The 23,187-nt window shown below is 46.5% G+C and overlaps 1 long non-coding RNA gene across 1 annotated transcript; it reads left to right on the top strand.

Moving 5' to 3' along the window:
- The first annotated feature begins 1,002 nt into the window (after window positions 1–1,002).
- LOC113483014 lies at window positions 1,003–16,744 on the top strand. The gene is made up of 4 exons (XR_003398943.1): window positions 1,003–1,014; window positions 5,598–5,608; window positions 7,059–7,064; window positions 16,595–16,744. It is a non-coding gene; the product is annotated as an uncharacterized LOC113483014 (long non-coding RNA).
- The last annotated feature ends 6,443 nt before the right edge of the window (window positions 16,745–23,187 follow it).

A 23,187-nucleotide genomic window follows, 5' to 3' on the forward strand; every position in this document is an offset into this window, starting at 1 on the left:
CTTGCCGCTGACAGTTTACTACTTAGTCACCCACAGAGCCACCTCCTTCCCTTGGCTGAAAGAGCACTGAAAAACTACCCTAACTAGTGGATCAGAAAGCACTGTGCCTGTCACCCTGAGCTAAGCATGGTGTAGCAGTTAAAGAGAAGTAGGTTTAAAAGTCAGAAGCTGTTCTCCCTGTTCTGCTTATCAGGTGTGACCTTGAGGGCATCTCTTCAGCCCTCCATGTTTCCTTCTTCCTCCTTGCATAGGGGCTACAAAGCCCAAGAGTGACTCCAAAAAAGAGGTGACTGCACGCCTTCATGGCTCTCAGAGCACGGAAAAGCGGCATGTGTGAGTTGTGGTTCACAGCTACTGCATGGTTCTGCCATGCACCGAATCAGCACTAAATGATTTCAAACTATGATGCACGGGGGAAAGGTTCGTGGTTTTGTGAGGGTGAATTAGCACAACGCTGTGCAGCTCCCCATGTGTATGTACTGGCTTTAAGTCGTCCTTGTCCACAGAGACATCACATGTGACAGTCCATGAGAGCCAAGTCCAGGGATGACGTGAAAGTCCTGCCACCAAGAGGAGCGTAGATCTCCTTCTAGACACTACTGATGGTTGCCTTTTTTATTTTGTGAAAATAGCACCAAAATGTATATGAAAATTGCTCATCTCTTCTAAACATTTCAAACTTTGCTGGGAAACAGATGTTTTCTCATAACAAATCATTGCTTCCATTTGTTTGTAATTATGGATAAAAAGGTTATTTCCCTTCCTGGGAGAATGCTTTTGTGCTCTTGTAGTGATAATGCTTCCCTGTTGAGTTCACTGATAGATGGAAAACACTGCAGCAGAAAACACTGACCAAGCACTGCTTCTTTCCACAGACACCAGAGTTGTGCTGGGCACATGGATCTTGTAAGTATGGAGATGCTAGACGTGCTTTCTGTTTTGTCAGATTGTGCTGTAACAAAGATGACTGTCTCACGGCCCTCATACCTGGTTACAACTGCTCTGAGGACAGATGTAAGTTCTGACCACAGAAATACAGAGCCCATGAGGCACTGTGGCCACAGCAAATAGAGCTCCCCAGCTCTGCACCCAGGGCTGTCAGCCAGCAACTCCCTCTCTCTGCCAGAAGTGCACCTCTCTGAAAGTGGCCAGTAAAATAGCATCACAAAGGTCAGATTTATTGCTGCTAAGTGTTACTCATCAGTTCCCTAAGCTCAGCCTAGGGAAGTCCTAAACTAATGCCCCATATACCAGCTGAGAGAGATTTCATTAAATCAATTAAAAACTTCTGCATGGATAAGACTTCAGCTAATGACTGCTAACTGTGTAAGACCCTAACCAGCCAGGAATGCCCCGAGGTAGACACGGAAGGTACCTACCAGCACTGTGGCCTGAGCTGGGTGTAACTGTTAAATGGTATTTGATCCATTCTGCCTTGAGACCCCACTGCATTACGTACCGCAGGCAGACATGCACTCACGGCATGCACAGTCTAACACTGCTGTGCATTGCTGCCTCCTTACCCAGCCTGTCTGTGCGCACAGCAAGGGCTATGACAGCTGCCACCCATTGTTAGCTTTAATGCTGACAGCAGGTGTTCATCCAGTGCAGAGAGAGAGTGGGGAGATCTGGGAAGATTCTGCAGGCTCAGCTCTTGTGAAGAACTATAGCCCCAGCAGCCCGTGAGCAGAGGTAACCACCCTCATCATCTTCAGATCTGGCTGAAGTTCTACCCATTAATTTTTCTTATTAGACCCCAGCTCAGACCCAGCCCTCAGCCTTGAAGCTTCCCCATCTCCAGGGTGCATTCAGCAGCTAACCTGTCCTGGCAGGGAGGCCCTCCAAGACACCCATGGCCATGGGGGTCCTACACAGCCTCTCTTGTCAGATTGAGAACCCTTCCTAGCACTTCTGAGGAAACCCAACAATAATAACAACAACAATATATTATTATTATTATTATTATTATTATTATTATTATTATTATTATTATTATTATTATTATTATTATTAATTTTTAAAAGTCAGAAAGGTAATGGAGAGTGAGATGTACCAACGGGGAACAGGCTCATTGTGACATGAGTCACAAATGCTCAGGTACAGAACAAGGTTGTCCTTAAACATAATTAATCTTCATACCCATTTTTTCTATGTTTTCCTCAGTCAAAGAGCCTTCTACATCAAACTTCCAAGATGCCATGAGCTGGGAGTGGAACTTACAGCACTGCGATGGATTTGTGCAGAAGGACCATGACCAGTACCTCATAATCGAGCAGAGTGGCAACTACTTCATCTATGCTCAGGTCAACCGCAAACAAAATATGAACAAGTCTTTTACAGTGATGTTGTACAAAGAGCCATCCATCCTCCTCAACAAGGTTGTGGGATCAAATATAGGAGATGGAAAGGGCACATTAAATTTTGGGAGACCCTTTTTCCTGCAGAAGGGAGATAAGCTGTACTGTCAGGGGAATTTTCATCTTGACTATATTGTGTCAGGGAATCAGACTTATTGGGGCCTGTATAAAATATAGCAGGATTCTGCTATGAGCCAGCTCCTCCCTTATTCCCTCCAGGAAACCTTAGGGCATGGATGAAGAGTCTGTAATTTCTCTTTGTATGAAATTCAGCTTGCTGGAGTACATGCCATAGCAGGCTGGTATCCTGCAGTGACAGAGTAAGGTGTAAAACAAAGTGAATAGCAAACTGTGGCAATAATTGATGATACCGGATCATCATGAAGTATAAGAGAAATATGCTTCTGAGAGGAAAAGTTCTTGATGCATTACGGGGTTGACTCTGAGATCCTGGAAAAACAAGTCACTATATTCAGTCTGTTCTGAGCTCGGGAGGAGCTCTGCTGTGCAGCAGGTTGCATTTTAGAGCTGGGTACATGTCAGTACCTTGGGTCTCTTCTAACAAAAGGTGCTATGTAAAGCTAAGGTATTCTATATCCTTCCTGCACAACCTGCCCGTGAAATGACATGTCTAGAGCAGAGGGACAAAATAGTTCAGAAACAGTCTGTGATGAAAGGAAAACTTCTCAGCCCCATCCACAGCCTTGCCACTAGCAAGGTAAACACCATGTAGGAGCTTCCCCAAGGAAGCTTCACCTTCATGGGCAGTTCAGAGCACAAGGACCTTTCCAGTCAAGAACAAACAGTGCTGCAACTTTGTGAATTCATATCAGCTCCCTGCAATGGTCCAGACACACGCACCACAGTAAGCTTGCGGATCCAGCCCATGCAGCTGCTTTCCATCCAGCTGCCATAAAGGATCCGTTGCTGCTGGCTGAGTATCATGGAAACGCAATGAAAGTTGCTGTATGTAAGTAGAGATTGTGGAGAAGACATAATGATAGAAAGATGCATATGAGAAGAGTGGGCACAGACTGCAAGGCAGAGGATTGAGTGCTGGAGAACTGTTCACCGCATTTTTTACTCTTCTGTGTAGTGGGTGTTACAAGCAGGGCAAGGCAGAGTAGACACAGACCTGATGTGAAATGGGGAAGGGTTGAGCATCCATCCCTACCACTTCCCCCCTACAGGCACAGCTTTGTTATCCAGCACAAAGCATAAGCTGTGGCAGTACTGCATCATGGAGGTGGGAAACATGAGCTACCAGCAGAGCAGAACACCCTTCACCTGCTTGGGGAAACAGCAGGTACTGAGATGCTGCTTGCTTCAAGGCCTTGGCTATCTGCGGTGCTTCCTGGGATGAGCACTGAAGCACCTGCAGATCACAGGAAGGTCTCAAGACCTCAGCAAAGGGAAAGTGCTCTTGGAAAATCAGGCTGCTGCAGCTGCACAACAGCCCAGCTGCCCTATGGCATGGTTCCTCTCCCTTGCCTGGGCAGTCTCTTCCAGGGGCTCTGTGCTTTGCTTTCCTGCCACTTGGACCTTCATGGGTGAAAACTCCTCTACCAGTCCTCAGAGCATGTCACAGCCTTGCGGATGGATTTTCATGGGAAAACAGAGCAACTGAGAAGCTGGCTGGAAATAAATAGTGAGTTGGGGTGGGTTGGGGCAGTTAGGGGTGCTATTTGCTCTTATAATTTTATTTTCTATGTATTGTAACTCTACAGAACCAAGAGTCAACTTTTTGCAGAGACATCTGCAGTCTTGTGTTTTGTTTCATACAAGATGTTACCAATTAAAATGTTACTCTTGTTCTTCCTTTGCTTTGTTCCTTTAGTTTAAAATTAAAAAAATCTTACAAACTGCAAGTGTATCTCACTTTGATAAAAACCAGGAAGATAACTGACTGACTCATTTCTCTACCCTTCATCTACTTTCACTCTGCGTCTTCTGCTCTGAGGGGTTGGCGGTATCAGCACAGAGTAGGATTGAGTTGCACAGTCCTGGAGCAGTGCAATACTTGCTCCTCTTCCCAGCTCACAGGGGAGCTGCATGCAGCCCAGCCCCATGGGGATGGGGAAGAGGGGGGATGTCTGTACCTAGGGCAGCCTGCACACCAGAGGACATTAAGCCTTGATGCATGCAGGAAAAGTAACAGGCAGGAGAGACAAGCAAAAAGGGTTCAGCATTTGGCAGAAGCTGCTGTGTGAAGACACACAGCACTACACTCCCCAGTCACATTCTGAGACACAAAACAAGGCCAAAAGGGTCTACTGGGGATGAAGGGCTCCTTGTTCCACATGTCAGACCAGCAAAATCCCAGATCCTGCAACACCCTGGCCTAAAGATCTGGCTCCAAGACCCAGGCACCCAAAGCAGGAGTGGAAGCAGAAGACACACGTGGAAAGGCCACTAAAGTGAAACTGCCTGGAGTCCTCCTTGCTCCATGGGATGTTTTCAACATGCCCACCAGAAGGTCACTCAGAGCAGCAGTGATGGATGGTAACAACAGTGCTTCCCATGGCTTCTTATGCAAGCTGTGGGGCCTCCCATCCCTGCCTTGCCTTTCTATTCTGAAATAAATAGGAAAATCTGTCTTTCTCTCGAGTCAGGCTTTGCCCATGACATGCCTATAAAGCTCTTCACACAGTGCTACTGACATTTAATGGGGCCAGTATCATGAATGTCAAGAAATAGTAAGAGTGCTCCAGCCCTTTCTCTTCAACCTGCCAGTGACCAAACTGTTCAAATTCCTTGAAAATGTAAATGTGTCTCCTTGCCTTGCCCCTGGGATCTGGAAATGCATAGCAGACCTAAAAGACAAAGTTCCTCAAATGCGTTGGGTTGGAAATCCTGCCTCTCTGAAAACTATTACACAGAATTATCAAATAAATGCAGTGTCAAAAAGTCATCTACATTTTTTTTTTTTTTTTTTTACATTTTTGAAATGATCACTTGCCACTTGGAGAGAGTTTTCACTGAGATGTGGGGTTATGAAAAAGTAGTATATTTCTCTGTGCCATGATGCCTTTTAATTATATGTGCTTTCTAATCTACAAGAAGCGTGATTTAAAGGAGAGTGAATGCATCATGAGATCGACTCTATAAATAGCTAGTCATGTGCCTTTAACCAGGAAAAAAACGCGCTTTTAAAAAAATCTTTTTTTTTAATTTACGGGACTTGGGGAGTTTCTGCTTTCCCAGAAGCTTAGCACACTGCACAGCCCCCCACAGGACAAGAGATGTAAATGGTCCTTGAAGTACAAGTTCTATGTTTTTAGAAATTAGCCAAAATGTGGACCTGTAAAAGGAATAATCAGATTTAAAAAAAAAAATAATACTTGAATACAAGTAACCACAATATATTCAGCAGTTTTTCTGTTCAACAAACAGCCACAAGCCACCTATCATCACCACATTTTGGTACACTACACTGTCCATAGTCAATAGAGGTTGCCTATTATTTTTCCAGCATGATTTGAAAATTTAATTCAGACTTCCAGGCAAAAAGTGCCACAAAGCACATCAAAACCAGCATGGCCTTTCCTCTAAGTAGGCACGAAGACACTTCTGATGATGTTGCACAGACACACATTGTTTAGAACACCATTACAGGGGCTTCTCAGGCTGCTCTGAAAGTCACTGCTGAGCCTGGCCAGTCACATGGAGCAGCCAGCAGACCTTGGGGCAAAGCAGTCCCAGATTTGAATTGCCCAAAGATGCAGTGGTTTCCGCCTAAGTTGCTGATGTGTTGAGAGCATCCTATGTCCAGAGCCATCATTGCCTTTCTGAGGACAGGTCAGTGACACAACATGCAGCAGTAATGCCTGAAAACCTGCCTCAGCACAGCTCCCACACACTCTCTGCTCATACTGGTATGTGCTGTGCATTAAGGGTTTTTTTGTCCCCACTTCTGTCATCCAGAACCCTGTTCTGAAGATGAATTACACATTGCATAGTGCCAACTGCATGCGTCTCAAAAATAAGGTAAGTTTTCCGATCAGTGAAATGAGTGGATGATGCTGTCCTCTCTTCACAAACAGGGAGACCAGTCATAGAGGAAAGGTAAATGACAACCTTCAATTTACGTTGCTTGAAGCAAGCTTACCTAAAGACCTGATTTTTCAGAGTAGCTTCTATTGTATAAGCAGAACTATCATTAATTTTGATTGTAACTTCCAGTGCTCAAGACTTCTGCAAATCAGCCCAATGAGGTAACACAGCTTAGGAGGTTGGAGCTAATAAGCACTTTGGTCCTAGTTGGAGGATGGCTACCTAAGTAGAGTGCTCTAAAAAGCCTTTCCTCTGGACAACATAACCTGGGCAAGAATGAACTGTGCCAATGGAAATTTTCCAGGGCAAAGATTCAGCCTGGCACAAAAAGCAGGCACTGGCAATTTCAGCTCTAAAGGTGACTGTATGGGAAGTTCAAAACTGCTGAAAACAGTCTGCCAAGAAAACCAGTAGAGAAGTATTTCTGGTATTCCTATCCCTGCAGCAACAACTGCTTTTACAGTCATATTTCCCATAAATCGTCTTGGTGAGACAGTCTTGTGGTGGTCTTACCCTTCTTGTTTCCCAACTGGGTGGAGATTTAATGGTGCAATCCAAAAGGCTTTAGGCACCAGGCTTCTGGTGACAAGTCACACACCCCAGCTGAGGTGCAGCACTCTGGTTTCCTGCTCTCTTCTCCCAAGTTAGGGAAGGGTTTGCATCATGCCCAGCTTCAGCTCCCAGGCACACTAAAGGCTGCCCCACCATGTGAAGTGACACTAGCAGATGCCTTGGGAGGAATCACACCCCATCCACATCCAGGTTTCTGTGTGCTCTTAGAGACCTGATTTCAGTCATCCACACGCTGGGCACTTCACTTCCACACGTAGAAAAAGACAGCCTGTGTCATCACAGATTTTAGCCTAATAAGCAAAATATATCTTAGAGGGGAAGAAAGTATTATCAGCACTTTAGAGATAGGGAAGAAAGCACAGCAAGATGATGGTATCTCCTCAGGGTCATCAGAAGTCCAGACAAGAAGAGATGAGAATTGATCATGGGACTCAGGGGAATGTATTAACCAGGAGCACTCAGGAAATAAACCCAGAAAGTGCCTCATCTAGATTCAAGTCTCAATTATTAATTTATTCTTTTGAAGAAAATAATATAATACATTCACAATATCCCAGAAGTGGACAAAAAATCTTCCAAATGCCAGAAATGTGACTGTGGTGCAGAGACAGTGGCATTAACAGGCTGGCCACCACAATGCTCATCCACTGCTTCCTTTGGTCTTGTTGGACACCTGCCTGTGCTATGGATCCCTTTGGCAAGCTGAGAAGCAGAAACCCATTTTTGCTTAAGGTCTTTTGAAAGAAGATTTTGTCCTGAATAGCCCTCCTAGAATAAGTTTGGCAAATCCCACCTTTCATCTCATTTTGATGAAAGAACAGAACAGCATTTTTTTCCTTTGACATACAACATTATTCTGTGGAAAAGAAATTCCGATTTCATGCCATCCCAAAACAAAAAGATCCCAACAGGACCTCAGATCTCAGTGCCCTCAGAGCAGTCACTGGGTACTGCTAGCATAGGCTTTACACACAACACAGAAAGCACACTTGCTTTTGGACTTTGTGACAAACAGCACAAGGGCTCAGCCACTGAGTGCTGTTGGAGAAACTGCCTCATGGCATGGCCATGCTGCTACAGAAGACATTTGCTGATATGGGCCAGCACCCTGCTTACCCCTCTGGCAAACCTCTGAAGAAGTAGAAAGGATTTGGAAGCAACATGTATCTTTGCAAAGTAAACAATTCACAGAAGAGCCACTAAAGGGAAGTCACAGGGGTATGACTCACTCCTGGTATAAAATCACAAAATATTTTGTTACATGATAGCTGTGTTGGGTTTGTGTGTGGTGGGGTTATGGTAGTGGGGGAGGGGCTACAGAGGTGGCCCCTGTGAGAAGCTTCTCGGAGCTCCCCCAGCTCCAAGTTGGACTTGACTTTGGCCAAGGCCAAGCCAGTTAGTGATGGTGGCTGCACCTCTGTGGTATTTAAGGGGAACCTGAGAGGAGGACGAAGAGTGAGGGAGATACCTCTGCAAACACTGAGGTCAACTGAAGAAAGGAGGAGGAGGGGGAGATGTGCCAGAGCAGAAACCCCCCTGCAGCCCGTGGTGAGGGGGCAGGCTGTACCCCTGCACCCACAGAGGCCACCAGTGGAGCAGATGCACCTGCAGCCCGCGGAGGGCCCCACGCCAGAGCAGGGGCTGCACCCAAAGAAGGCCGGGACTCTGAGGGAAGCCCATGCTGGGGCAGTCCATCACTGGGAGGACTGCAGCCCATGGGAAGGACCCACTCTGGAGCAGTTCATGAAGAGCTGCTGCCCTGTGGAAAGGTCTCACATCAGAGAAGTTCATGGAGGACTGTCTCCCCTGAGAGGGACCCCACACTGGAGCAGGGGAAGAGTGTGAGGAGTTCTCCCCCTGAGGATGAAGGAGGAGCAGAGACAACGGGTGATGAATGGACTGCAACCCCCATCCCCTGGCCCCTGCACTGCTGTGGGGTAGGAGGTAGAGAAATCGGGAGCAAATCTGAGCCCAGGAAGAAGGGAGGAGTGGAGGGAAGGTATTTTTAAAGGTGTTCTTGTATTTCTCACTGTTCTACTCCATTTACTTAATAAATTAGTGGTGGTGGTGTTCAAATTACATTGACGTTCTCTCTCCCCCAAGTTGAGTCTGTTTTTTGCCCATAACCATAACGTGTGAGTCATCCCTCCCTGTCCTTGTATCGATCCCTGAGACTTGTATTTTATTTTCTCCTCCCCGTCCCATGCGGGAGAAAGTGTGAGCAAGCAGCTGCATGGTGCTCAATTGCCCTCTGGGTCAATACCATAAGAGGTGACAATAGCATAAGAGATGAGAGCTGGGTGCTGTTTCATCCCTACAGTCCCAAGCTCACTTCTTGCTAGCTCCACCCTTGTGGATTCCCTGGCACTCGTCTTTCCTACTGGAAGGCTCTGGGTCATCTCAAGCCCTTCAAACATTTCCAACCTGAAATTAAGTCTGACTGGTTGATGCCCTGTTCTCTATGTACAAGGCTTTTGCTTCCACTGCTCCTTTCCCTCCCTCATCTTAACTCTCCTGCAATGCTGACAGCTCATGGCCACCTCTCCTCAAACAGTGCCACAAAACTTTAATCATGAGCATTGCCCATGGCTTTCCCACAGCACCAGATACCAGAAATGCAGGTTTCAGTTAAAGGGCTTATCTTTTCCTGAGAGGTTTTGGAGGAAAAGTGAAAAAATAAAAAGAAACTGAAGGTATCAGAAAGTTCCAAGATAACAGAAATTAAGCATTTTAATTCTGTTAATCTTCAGATTTTACAACTGTTTTCACAATACTTGAGGTCTGAGTCAAAATTTTTTAATATTTGAGGCTAGCAATAATGGAAGATCAAGTAAACCTTATATGAAAAAAAATTACTAACAATCAGAGCTGTGTGGCAACCATCATGGCATTGCCAGCAAGCCATAGTTTGCTTAAGTGTTATGCCCTGTGGACCGTGTTATGAGATTTAACTTAGGAAAACCTCTACAAATTTTTAAGATGCATGGAAGAAGTGTTGAATGACATGGTGGGGAGGAATACAAGAAGTTCCAATTTGGGGCATTTTTGTGCTCATCTCAGCAGTCCATGAACTTATAGAGAAGGTCTTGTTTCATTTTCATGACTGGAATTTGTGTGAAATTCCTCCAAATGCGAGTCAGAACTGTACAGCCAGAGCTGAATGCTAGGAAGAGCTTTCAAATTCCATATCTAAAGCTGATCCCTGAGCTTGCAGCTCAAAGCCAGGATGATTAATATCACTGGCTTTTGATGACCAACAGGTTCAAATTTTAAAAATGTTTTCAGATGAAGTTAATTGTATGTAAAGCCCTTCTCCTGAAGGGTCATTTGCCTTTAAAGGCAAAATTTCTCTCCAATATCAAGAGTATCCAATATATCTTCCCATAGGAAAGAGAGGGACCCTCCCTCCTAGACATTCCCTTCACATACAGCAAGTCTACACCCATGATAAGTGAAGTGAAACAGGGACAGGTACTCTCTGATATGAGAGAGACCAAACACCTGAGCAGCCTCTGAGCTGTAAGTCAACAAAAGGCTTTTGAATGGACAAGGAAGCAAACCATACACCAGTGAACACTGACAGGCCTCCACAATCCTTATTTATAAAGTTAGGCAGGTTTCTTTGGGTACTGAAGTCTTTAATTTGAGGAAGAGTCAGAGCAGGTACAGGGCAGCTCTTCAAACACTGCTTTTCTGCTGGTCTCTAATGCAACTCATCTTTGCAGCTTTTCTTTCTTCCTTCATTAGCCAGATCAGGGCCATAAGCAGAAACGCAGCTCACAGCAGCTGATGAGCTAACCTTTCATTTAAGCATCTGCATAAACCGCACAGTTGAAATTTAGGTATGTGTCTGAGTCCTTTTCTGAAAAGGGACTACAGGAAAACTAGTGGGCATGGAAAGCGGAGATGATTTTGTAACAGTAAGTCTTGTTTGGCACAACTCTTTTAAAGAAAAATCTGGAAAATCTCATAGTACATGACAAGGAACTAGAGATGGCTGAATCCTTTCCCCTTTGAGCATGGGGAAAGCTATGGACTATGGCAACTGCAGCTTGGATCTCCTCTTTCTTTCAATATTTGCTTTTCAGAAGAAGGGATAGTAACTCAAAATGTACTTCCTATGTATTGCCAGTATTTACAGCCCTCACTGGATGGATACAGTCACACAGCTTAATAAGCAGTGAGATGAAATATAAATAAATATAAATATAATTCTATAAATCTGGATTTTGTGCTTCGATTATCTACTGTTGAAACAGATACAGCTCTGAGAGAAGGAAGTTTTTCCAGAATTTGGATCTTGCACTGTCTCATGTGGTGGGGTTCAACCGCTCTCTGATCTATCTTGTACTAGTCAGCCGATCCATATCAAAACTGTAGTAATTCCCCTTTCCTATTTAGCTGATATTAGCTGTGAAAAATAGGTCGAGGGGTTAGTGTGGGTACAGAGGATACACAGGTGCATGCAGAGAAACAGCCCGATCTCAGAATCTTCCTGACCATAAAGAGTTAACCTCAAGTAGCTTTTTCACATAACTGGTGCTGAAATCTTTTCTGTAAGTTTGACAGTTTTATAGTCTTTATTCTTAGCATATGTGGCTATTGATCTAACGTTCCTCTTTATATGGGAAAGATGACAATTTATAGTAACTTAGTCTTCACATAGGCCATAAAGAAACCCATCACAAGAGCAAACATTTGGTGGTCTAGAACAACATTTACCCAAATCTATTATTCAGCCACATGCTTTATGATGAACTCTTCTGTTTTGGTTTTTGGTATGGGATTTTCTTTTGCTGTTCAGGCAAAACTGTATGGTAGACTGAAGTGAAAATAACTATTTTCATACTATATAGGTCAGAATAACCTCTCAAGACAATGGCAGACAAAATAGATGAAATCTTTGCAACATTTAGGAAGCATGCACTGGATCACCTATCAGTTGGAGCAGGAAATTATCTGTCTATTGCTAAACATAATGCTCTGTGAATCCTGCATTACATTCTGAAGACTGATGAACATTAATATAATAGCAATGTTCACTTCAATTTCAGAATTAATTAATTTTGTTGCTCTGTATCTGCAGCAAAAACCCTGCAAGGAATTGTCATCTTGCCCCTCTAGAGAAGCTCTGTGTGGCTGGGAAGACTTCAAATGACCTGCAGTCACTCTGTTTCAGCCCTGCTGCTCACAATCATATTCTCCCATACTTATATTCCCTTTGTATTCATACATTAATATGTGTCCTATCTACCTTAACAATGTCTCAATCCCATGCCATGGAGCTGCTCTGTGTTACTCTCCTTTGTCCCAGAGCCACCAGAACAACTGCTCAGTTTACTGATGGACACACCAGAGATGGATCCAGAGAAGCCAGCTAACAGCCAGCTTCACTTTCCTTTCACTGCAGAGAATTGTCTAGACAAGAATCTAAGCCAGAAATCAGACTGGGGCTAAGAACCGAAACCCCTCTGTAATGAGCTTTTCCTGCTACTGGATCTTGTTTCTCTCCTACCTGCTGGACCTCAGTGCTGTATATGGGATGCTGTGATATTGCCTGGCAGTGGTGGGAGGTACCCAGGAGATCACCGTAAAAAGGCTTGCATCCTCTCTGGAAGGACCCGACCAACATTCATGGGTAAGAAACCTTGCTTTGATTCTCATCCCTCATTTTGGGTGTTCCACAAAGAATGTGCTTAGATGAAGCTGTTACATCAGACAACAGAGGTACAAGCCATTAGAGGAGCCTTGAAATAAACTCAGTCCTGCTTATTCCCTCTTTTGGATGGAGCATCTACCTCCAAGATGGGCCAATACCAACATAAGATCAGCAGAGACAATAAAACCACTTTGACAAAGCACCAAAAAAAGACTACCCTAGGGAGCATGCCTACAGCAGAATTTGATCCAAATCACTATAGATTTTGTTTATTATGGACATGAAAATGCTACCAGGTGCCACATGTTTTCAAGACTTCCAGGTTCCAAATATTAGGATATGCAAACCCTGCTGGGCTGGAGCTAGCCAGGTACAGACCTCAACCCTGACACACAGCTGGGCTACTGAGAAGGAAAGAGATGATATCAAGGAATCAGAATATACCAGGCTGGCTTATAAAATCACTTACCAGCAGTATAAGCAAAAACTTGCTTTCACTGTTAATGAAAAGATATAAGGAAATATTTTCCCAGCTGTCAACATGCTTATATGTATACTTTTTATCAGAGAATCATAGAATGGTTGGGGTTGGAAGGGATCTTAAAGCTCATCCAGTCCTAACGCCCCTGCCATGGGCAGGGACACCTTCCACTAGCCCAGGTTGCCCAAAGCCCGGTCCAACCTGGCCTTGGACACTGCCAGGGAGGGGGCAGCCACAGCTTCTCTGGGCAACCTGTGCCAGTGTCTCACCACCCTCACAGGAAAGAATTTCTGCCTCATATCTAATATAAATCTACCCTCTTTCAGTTTAAAACCTTATCCCTCATCCCATCCCTACACCCCCTGATAGAGTCCCTTCCCTTCTCTCCTGTAGCCCCCTTCAAGTACTGGAAAGCTGCTATAAGGTCTCCCCAGAGCCTTCTCTCTAGGCTAAACAACCTCAACTCTCTCAGCCTGTCCTCACAGGGGAAGTGCTCCAGCCCCTGATCATCCTCGTGGTCTCCTCTGGACCCACTCAAGCAGGTTTGTGTCCTTCTGATATTTGGGGCCCCAGAGCTGGACACTGGTGGGGTCTCATAAGAGCAGAGTAGAGGAGGAGAAACACCTCTCTCAACCTGATGGCCACAGTCCTCCTGATGCAGCCCAGAATACCGTTGCCTTTTTGGGCTGCAAGCAGACATTGCTGGCTCATAGTCAGTTTTCCATCCACTACTACTCCCAAGTTCTTCTCCACAGGTCTGGTCTCAACCACTCCTCGTCCAGCCTGTATTTATTCTTGGGATTGCCCCAACCCATGTGCAGGACCTTGCACTTGGCCTTGTTGAACTTCACAAGGTTCACATGGACCCACCTCTCCAGCCTGTCCAGGTCTCTCTGGATAACATCCCTTCCCTCCAGCATGTTGACCACACCACACAGCTTGGTGTCATTGGTGAACTTGCTGAGAGTGCCTCAATCCCACTGTCCATGTCGCCAACAAAGATGTTAAACAGTGCCAATCCCAAAACCAGCTCCTGAGGAATGCCACTCATCACTGATCTCCACTTAGACATGGACCAGTTGACCACAACTGCTCCATGATCTTGCCAGGCACAGAGGTGAGACTGACTGGTCTGTAGTTTCCCAGGTCTTCCTTTTTTCCCCTTTTTAAAAAAGGAGGTTGTGTTTCCCCTTTTCCAGTCAGCAGGAATTCACCAGACTGCCACGACTTCTCAAATGTGATGGAGTGGCTTAGCCACTTCATACTAGTTCCCTCAGGACCCACAGATGCATCTCATCAGGTCCCACGGACCTGTGCACCTTCAAGTTCCTTAGATGGTCTCAAACCTGATCTTCTCTTACAGTGGGTGGTTCTTCCTTCTCCCAGTCCCTGCCTTTGCCCTTTGTGTCTTGGGTGGTGTGGATGGAGTCCTTGTCAGAGAAGACTAAGGCAAAAAAGTCATTGAGTACCTCAGCTGTCCCTATATCCTGGGTAACCAAGTCTCCCATTTCTTTCTGGAGAGCACCCACATTTTCCCTAGTCTATTTTAAAAATATTATTTTCATTTATGTGCTGAAATTCAGATGGTTGCACAACAGCCTTGGCTTTGAAAACACAAGCCCAGTTTTATTATTTGGTGGGGAAATTCAAATAAACAGTTTATCTTTAACTGTTTATCATAACTCTTCCATAAGTGGAGGAGACCAAGGACATAAAACCAATACAGCAACATCTCCTGCTTAATTATCTGGCCTTTTAATATGTGGGGGCTGAGGACACCGTCTTGCCTTTAGCAATTATTATCCTAAGCTTTGTGTTGACAGTGGATGTGGAGAACTTTAATATGAGCAAGGTTTTAAGTATGCCTCTGAGGACAAACATTTGAATAATTTTTTACTATTAACTATTAAAGAATAGTTTAATTGTTCCTGTTAATTAGCTGAGCAAATAAACTAAGTAAAAATGTGGTTCAGATTACTTTGATGTTATTTCCTGCAATCCTATTGGAGTCCTGCAGCCTTGCATGCACCCCAAAACACAGGACAATGGAGCGGTGCTGGCTCTGTCTGGATGAACTCAGACAGATGCTATTAACATAAGATCAGAACTGAGACCCAGGAGACATTTCTTCAAAGAGTGCTCAGAAAATTACTATTCTATTACTTGAATTTATCTGCATACTTCATCTTAGTTTTACCTGTTGGGTGAGCAGGTAGTTGAGGTCTCACTCAGTTAGGACTACCTGCTCACTTGGCTACTTATGGCACTGGTGGGGCAGTTCCTGATGTGCCTGGAGGGAGCCTGCTTTGTGTGCAGCCTTTCTCTTGCATAGTACACATGAAGTCACTTGGTTACTTTACCATTAGCTGTTTATTAGTGCAATTTAATTGAAGGGGCCTACAGCACATGGCACTGCATAAACATGAACTCCCTGCTCCAAATTGCTCGCAAGCTGAACTGCTCCAAGTACAGAAAATGGGAATTCACATTCCAACTAGTAGAGAAACAAAGCATAAAGTGGTTAAGTGATTACCATGTGTCCTGGTTCAGCTAGGATAGGGTTAAGTTTCCCCAGCAGTGGGAAGGGAGCTCCAGACGGGTTATTCAATACCATGCTGAAGTCAGGTCCGGTGCGGCAGCACGGGAACCGTTCTTTGTTGCTTTTGTCCCTGAGAGCATGTGCAACAAGACTGCTGTGTCTCTTGCGGTATATCTCTGTATATCCTTTGTCCTGTTTACTGTTATTACTGTTTATTGTTGTTGTTATTGCTATTGCTGTTGTTGGGTTTATTATTTGTTACACTGTTGTATTAAATTTTTCCTTATCTCAACTCCGGGGTTTGTATCTCACTCCCTGCCCTGTCTGGTCCGAGGGTGGGAGAGGGACAACGGCAGCATGGTCTTGGGTCTTGGCAGGGCCTAAACCAGCACACCCTTTTTGGCGCCCAACGTGGGGCTCGATTGGGTTGAGATAAGGATCAGAAAAGGACAGACGCTGACCAGAGTGTTAGAGAAATCTGTTAGGTGCAATTTTTCTGTTTTCATTTGTATTGTTTGATAAGAAATATTTGCAATGCTGGCCCACTTGCTTGCATGGTGGGGCTGGATTAATCCTTAAATCCACTGTGTGTTCCTAGTGCTGGTGTTTGTTGTTGGTGGAAAATGTATAAAGGGACTTGTTTTGTTATACCAGCTACTGACTGCTTATAATGCCTTTGTATCGCTGTTTGTGGGGGCAGGCCGGTACCTGTTTGCTGCCTGGGCTTTTGTTAGGGGTCTCACCCCATCTATGGGTGAGCCAGAGGAAGAGATCCTCTCGTTTTTTGAGAGTTTTAACTATCCTTGGATCATCCAGGTCGGTATGTTTGCGGCACAATGCTTTCTGGGTGTCTGCCAGATCTTGTTTTGGGCCAGGCGGCACTTTTCTAACAATAGCAGTGCCCGGAAACCTGCCCCGAGGTCAGATAATAGTGAGTGGCAGGAAAAGATGGGCAAGTACCTGAGTCAGTGGTCACCCCCAATGTTTTGGAATTTCTCTCCCGAACAAGTGCAGAGTCCTGATAAACTGGTGGAATGCTTAGAAAAGGTGTGTTGCCAATTTAACAGATCCCAGGAGACACAACTCACAACAGTGTTCTGGGGACTTGCCCATGCCTATCATGTCCTCCTTAATACTACTCACTGCCCTCAATGGGGAGAAAGGGCTGCAGGATCTGAAAGTGAACTTACTGGTACAGCAGCTGGGCCAGGGGAACAGGCAGAGTCAGTATCAGCTGCCTCCATCAGCACGGCAGCTGAGCCAGAGAGACAGCCAGTGCTGGCATCAGTTGCTCTGATACAGAAAACCAAATATACCAGAAAGTTAGCTTGCAAAGTGGGGGATGGGGATGAGCCAGGCCCAGCACGGGAACAGGAAGAAGGGCCAGAGGTGATCGTCCGATCTCTATCCCCGACTGAGCTGCGAGACATGCGGAGAGATTTCGGCCGCCTGGGAGGCGAGCAGATTTGCACCTGGCTGCTCCGATGCTGGGACAATGGAGCCAGTGCTTTTGAAATGGAGGGGACAGAGGCCAAGCAGCTGGGATCTTTGGCCAAGGATGCTGGCATTGATAGGGAAATAGGGAAACAGGCTCAAACCCTCAGCCTTTGGAAGCGACTCCTGCTCAGTGTAAGGGAGAGGCACTCCTACAAGGATGTTATCCTATGTCAGTTAAGCAAGTGGACCAACATGGAGAAAGGCATCCAGAATCTCAGGGAACTGGCTGTGTTTGATATGATTCATGGTGATCTGAATGATGAGTGGTCACCCATGGACCCGGCAACACTTGACATTGCAAAAGTTCCTGAAGAGCGCACCAGAAGCACACTCGAAAGCATTGGCAATAGCGTCCCGGTGGACAGACACCCACACTCTAACAGTGGATGGAGTGGTTGGCAAGCTCTGTCAATATGAGGGAAATCTCCCTTCATCTTCAGCATTCCTAGGTTTCAGCTGTAAAGGAGCTGTCTCAGAAGCTCCAGGAAATGAAAGAGGACATGTCTTACATTCCACCTGCACGGGCTGATGTCTCAGCCACTAGAAGTAGACGCTTCTCCACCCAGGAGAAGGACAGTAGAAGGTACACACCATGGGGCACCCTGTGGTTTTTCCTCTGAGACCATGGAGAAAACATGAGGAAGTGGGATGGATAGCCCACTGCCGCCCTAGCTGCACAAGTAGAGCAGCTGAAAGGGAAGACCGTCATGAAAGGGGAGTAATCCAAGAAGAGCGCAGCTCCAGTGTCCAGTCGGAAATCCCCCGGACAGAATAGAATGGCCAACGTTATGTCTGACCCTCTTGAGGGGACCAGTAAATCATTCTTACAAGAAGTGAGTGATGATGAGCAGGATTAGAGGGTCCCTGCCTCCAGCCAGGTGGAGGAAAGGGATAATCGGATTTAGTGGACAGTGTGGATCCGATGGCCTGGCACGTCAGACCCACAGAAGTACAAGGCTTTGGTGGACACTGGCGCACAGTGCACCCTGATGCCATCGAGCTACTGTGGGGTTGAATCCATCTGCATCTCCGGAGTGACAGGGGGATCCCAACAGCTGACCCTACTGGAAGCTGAAGTGAGCCTGACTGGGAAGGACTGGCATAAGCACCCCATTGTGACTGGCCCAGATGCCCCGTGCATCCTGGGCATAGACTATCTCAGGAGAGGGTACTTCAAAGACTCAAAAGGGTACCGGTGGGCTTTTGGTGTAGCTGCCCTGGAGGAGGATGAACAGTTGTCCACCTTACCCGGCCTCTCAGAGGATCCCTCAGTGGTGGGGCGGCTTAAGGTTGAGGAGCAGCGAGTGCCAATTGCTACCAGGACGGTGCACCGGAGGCAGTACCGCACCAACCGAGATTCCCCAGTCCCCATCCATCAGCTGATCCGTCAACTAGAAAGCCAGAAAGTGATCAGCAAAACTCATTCACCCTTCAACAGCCCTATATGGCCAGTGAGAAAGCCTAATGGCGAATGGAGGCTAACTGTGGACTACCGTGGCCTGAATGAAACGCCAGCAATGAGTGCTGCAGTGCCCGACGTGCTGGAGCTCCAGTATGAACTGGAGTCGAAGGCAGCCAAGTGGTACGCCACGATTGACATTGCTAACGCGTTCTTCTTCATTCCAATAGCACCAGAGTGCAGGCCACAGTTTGCGTTCACTTGGAGAGGCCTCCAGTACACCTGGAATCGATTGCCCCAGGGGTGGAACCACAGCTCCACCATTTGCCACAGACTGGTCCATACTGCACTGGAGAAAGGTGGGGCTCCAGAACACCTGCAGTACATTGATGACATCATTGTATGGGGGGACACAGCCAAGGAGGTCTTTGAAAAAGGGAAGAAGATAATTGAAATCCTCCTGAAGGCCAGCTTTGCCATTAAGCAAAAGAAAGTTAAGGGGCCTGCAAGGGAAATTCAATTCCTAGGGATAAAATGGCAAGATGGGAATCACCACATCCCAATAGAGGTAATAAACAAGATAACAGCCGTGGCCCCACCAACCACTAAAAAAGAGACTCAGCCTTTCCTGGGTGCTGTGGGGTTCTGGAGGATGCACATCCCGACCTACAGCCTGATTGTGAGCCCTCTCTACCATCTAACCCGTAAGAAGAACGGTTTTGAATGGGGCCCTGAGCAACAACAATCCTTTGGACAAATTAAGCAAGAGATTGCCCAAGCAGTAGCCCTCGGGCCAGTCTGGGAAGGGCAGGAGGTTAAGAACATGCTCTACACCGCAGCCGGGGAGAATGGCCCTACCTGGAGCCTCTGGCAGAGAGCACCTGGGGAGACCCGAGGCCGACCTCTGGGCTTTTGGAGCCGGGGATACAAAGGCTCTGAAGCTAATGACACACCAACTGAGAAGGAGATACTGGCAGCGTACAAAGGAGTTTGGGCTGCCTCAGAAGTGGTCGGCACTGAAACACAGCTCCTCCTGGCACCCCGACTGCTGGTGCTGGGGTGGATGTTCAAAGGAAAGGCCTCGTCCACGCATCATGCAACAGATGCCACATGGAGTAAATGGGTTGTGTTGATAACACAACGGGCTCGAATAGGGAACCCCAGCCACTCAGGGATACTAGAGGTGATTATGAACTGGCCAGAGAGCAAAGATTCCGGGATGTCACCAGAACAGGAGGTGACACGTGCTAAGGAGGCCCCACCATATAACGGGCTGCCGGATGAGGAGAAGCGATATGCCCTCTTCACTGATGGGTCTTGTCGCATTGTGGGAAAACATTGATGATGGAAGGCTGCTGTATGGAGTCCCACACAACGGGTCACTGAAGCTGCTGAGGGACAGGGTGAATCGAGCCAGTTCGTAGAGGTGAAAGCTGTTCAGCTTGCTTTGGATATTGCAGAGTGGGAAAAGTGGCCGAGGCTCTATCTCTACACTGACTCGTGGATGGTGGCGAATGCCCTGTGGAAATGGTTGCAACAATGGAAACAGAGCAACTGGCAACGTAAGGGTAAAACCATCTGGGCTGCTGAAGTATGGCAGGACATTGCAGCCCATGTGGAAAACCTCATTGTGAAGGTGTGCCATGTGGATGCCCATGTACCCAAGAGTCGGGCCACTGATGAACATCGACACAACCACCAGGCAGACCAAGCTGCTAAGATTAGAGTGGCTCAGGTGGACTTGGACTGGCAGCGCAAAGGTGAACTGTTCATAGCCCCGTGGGCCTATGAGACCTCGGGCCACCGAGGTAGAGATACACAATACAGGTGGGCTCGAGATCGAGGGGTGGACCTCACCATTGACACCATCGCAGAGATCATCCACGGATGTGAGACGTGTGCTGCAATCAAACAAGACAAGTGGGTGAAGTCCCAGCGGAATGGAGAGCGATGGCTAAAATACAGATATGGAGAGGCCTGGCAGATCAACTACATCACACTGCCACAGACCCGCCAAAGGAAGCGCCACGTGCTCACAATGGTGGAAGTAACCACTGGATATCTGGATACTTACCCAGTGCCCCACACCACTGCCCAGAACACCATCCTGGGCCTTGAAACCCAACTCCTGTGGCGACATGGCACCCCAGAGAGAACTGAGTCAGACAACAACCTCATAAACGCTTGGGCAGAAGAACACGGCATCGAGTGGGTCTACCATATCCCCTACCATGCACCAGCCTCTGGGAAGACTGAGCGCTACAATGGACTGTTAAAAACCACATTGAAAGCACTGGGAGGCGGGACCTTCAAAGACTTGCATCTAGCAAAGGCCACCTGGTTAGTCAACACAAGAGTATCTGCCAATCAAGCTGGCCCAGCTCAGTCAAAACTTCCACGTGTCATAGATGGGGATAAAGTCCCTGTGGTGCACATGAGGAATGTGTTGGGGAAAATGGTCTGGGGTAGTCCTTCATCAGGCCAAAGCAAACCCATCCATGGGATTGCTTTGCCTCAAGGACCTGGGTGCATCTGGTGGTTGATACAGGATGATGGAGAGGTCCGATGCGTACCACAGGGGGACTTGATTTGGGGTGAGAACACACCGTGAATTATATTGTGCTCTTGTTAATTGTTGTTTTGTTACTGCTAACTGCTAAATGGCAGCTGGAAATGACGCAGATGGTTGGTATAGAATAAAGGGGTAGATTATGTCCTGGTTCAGCTAGGATAGGGTTAAGTTCCCCCAGCAGTGGGAAGGGAGCTCCAGACGGGTTATTCAATACTATGCTGAAGTCAGGTCAGGTGGCAGCACAGGAACCGTTTCTTTGTTGCTTTTGTCCCTGAGAGCATGTGCAACAGGACTGCTGTGTCTCTTGCGGTATATCTCTGTATATCTTTTGTCCTGTTTACTGTTATTACTGTTTATTGTTGTTGTTATTGCTATTGCCTAAATCACCATATCATGAGATCAGATGAGCCTGGGACAGATCTGGGATTATAGTACATCTACCTTGATTTCTGAACCAGGACTTTAACATTATGATGATGGCTTTTCACCCTCTGTCCACCTTCCCCTCAAAGATCTGGGTAACATGATTCTTTATCTTGCTTGTTTGGAGATGGAGAAAAATATGGGGATGTGCAAAGAACATGGATGTCCAATTTCCAGGAGTAGCCAGTGTGCTGGTTTAGGCCCTGCTGGGACCCGAGACCACGCCGCCGTTGTCCCTCCTCCACCCACGGACCAGACAGGGCAGGGAGTGAGATACAAACCGGGGGGGTTGAGGTAAGGAAAAATTTAATATAACAGTGTAACAAATTATAAACCGAACAACAATAGCAATAACAATGCCAATAAACAGTAATAACAATGAACAGGATAAGAAATATACTAAGATATACAACAAGGATAGAGCAGCAAAGGGGAGTGACCAAGAAAAAAAGCTGTTGCTGCTCTTCCTGGGCTTGGGCGCCTGGACCTGACATCCGCATGTTATTGAATAACCTGGCTAGAGCTCCCTCCCCACATGCTGGGGAAACTTAACCCTATCCTAGCTGAACCAGGGCAGCCAGGAATATGCAGGAGATGTGATACCTGCATCTGGCCTAGCCATAAATCCCTTTTGGATAATACTAAGCAACAAAGGCCACATCTTCCACAGAGCATGATTTTCCTGCCACCTGCTCTGGCACCCAAAACTGGCAGAGTGGGAATTTCAAGCTGCTTTAAGAAGACCGAAATCCCTTGTGATAAAGACGTTCAGATGATTTATCTCTTCAGAGCAGTGCTCAGGTCTCCTTTTCATCTCTATTATGTGTTAACATTATGTCCCTTTGTGCACAGTCTGCTGGGCCTGTGTGTTTGGAATAAGAAGTCAAGTTTCCCACTTTTTCCTCCTACTTAAGTATATATCTGGGTCTGTTCCCATGCGGCTCGCCTATATCAGCAAAGCACATAAACGGGGGATTCTGTAAGGCTACCTCATACTTTTTCCTAGGAAAATAATTTAAAGCAAACAATAATTTCTTCTGAATGCCTGTGGCTGTTCTGCATTGGCAACAAAAGCTCCCACAGATGAGGAAAAAACACTGAACTGGAGATGTGCCTTCCTGGGGCTTTCCCGTTCAGTTTTTGCCATGGGTTATTGTGGTGACTCTGTGTCCTCTCCAGAGCAGAGGTGATAGCAGAAGAGGGCTGCTGATGTCTTTTACTGCAGGCAGAGTTAGCTGCTGTCTCTTCACTTGGCCAAATTTTTCTTCTATTAAGATCCTGAAAATATTTACAGGATAAAGCCCCCTAGAGAAACTGGCACCCAGAAGGCAGGTCCTCCTCTGCCCTGGGACTGCCAGGGAGCAGCACAGCAGCATTGTGCTGAGTGCTGTCCAGACTGGGCACAAAACCAGGCAAATCTTGGGGCACCTCCAGTTTGGAGACTGGCTCAGGTGAACTCTCCCTCCCTGCACTCCAAGAGACTGCATAAAAAGAGTTTCAGGGGTCCACTTTGGGATTTGACACCTTTTTTCTATTTAATTAATGCTTCAGGACCTGAGTCCTGTTTTACCTCTCTTCCTTCACCGTTAACAGAGGGTCACAAAGAAAACGTTGTAAAGGACAGTATTTTCAAG

This window comes from Athene cunicularia (genome assembly GCF_003259725.1).
Source record: "Athene cunicularia isolate RWA chromosome 8 unlocalized genomic scaffold, athCun1 chr8_part1, whole genome shotgun sequence".
Taxonomy (NCBI): Eukaryota; Metazoa; Chordata; class Aves; order Strigiformes; family Strigidae; genus Athene; species Athene cunicularia.